Source organism: Galeopterus variegatus, unplaced genomic scaffold (assembly GCF_000696425.1).
Source record: "Galeopterus variegatus unplaced genomic scaffold, G_variegatus-3.0.2 Scaffold9113, whole genome shotgun sequence".
NCBI lineage: Eukaryota > Metazoa > Chordata > Mammalia > Dermoptera > Cynocephalidae > Galeopterus > Galeopterus variegatus.
Window position 1 is genome coordinate 50476 of NW_007735224.1, and position 862 is coordinate 51337.

The following is an 862-nucleotide window of genomic DNA, read 5'->3' on the forward strand; positions in this document are numbered from 1 at the left end:
GCCAAGTGAAAGAAGCCAGACACAAAAGAAGACCACATAGCGTGTGATTCCATTTATATGAAATATGCAGGGAAGAGAAAGTAGTTTAGCGGTTGCCAGGGGCTTGGGGAGGGAAAATGACTGCTGATGGCTACGGGGTTTCTTTTTGGAGTAATGACAATATTTTCACGTTTATAATGATACTAGTTGTACAACTTGGTGAATCTACTAAAAACCACTGAACTGTACACTTTAAAAGGGTGAATATTATGCTATGTGAATGATAACTCAATTTTTAAAAGGCAGGAAAAAAAAAAGAAAACAGCTTTTCCAGACAATCTTTCTTAACCTTCACCTACAAAGATGGGCAAAATTTCATTTCCTTGTGGTGTGTTAGGAGGTAGCTATGCTCTAATAAAACTGCATAAATTCTATTTTTCTACACTTATTATTGGATCTTGTATAGCTATTTACCCTGAGCCTTGTTTTGTTTTTTTCATCAATGTAGTGGGGATAACACTATGCACCTGATGTGCAAAGTTGTTACGAGGACTAAATGAGATGATAACGTCTTCATCTGCAACAGGTTTGAAGATGAGGCCTTGGACAAGGTGCTGGTGACAAAGAGTCCCAGCCATCAGGACATTCAGCCTGACAGGAACACTGCTCTGCCATCATCCCTTGGAGAAATCAATGCCGTGGCTAGAACCCAGTATTACAGGGCCTGGACCCAGGAACCACCTGAGGTCTGTGCCAGACTTTGAGCCCTATATTCGCTGAGCCTACAACCTCCCAGCCTTTCCCCTCCATGGAGGATGAGGGCTGAGGAGAGGATTAAAGATAATCCATGTAAGCACATAGAAAAACACACAGCATACAAGCA

At 41.6% G+C, this 862-nt stretch overlaps 1 protein-coding gene across 1 annotated transcript in view; it reads right to left on the reverse strand.

The window, feature by feature from the left end:
• Nucleotides 1-862, reverse strand: part of LOC103609046 (unconventional myosin-Vb-like) — a 79623-nt gene that overhangs the window by 49418 nt on the left and 29343 nt on the right. The window lies entirely within an intron of this gene.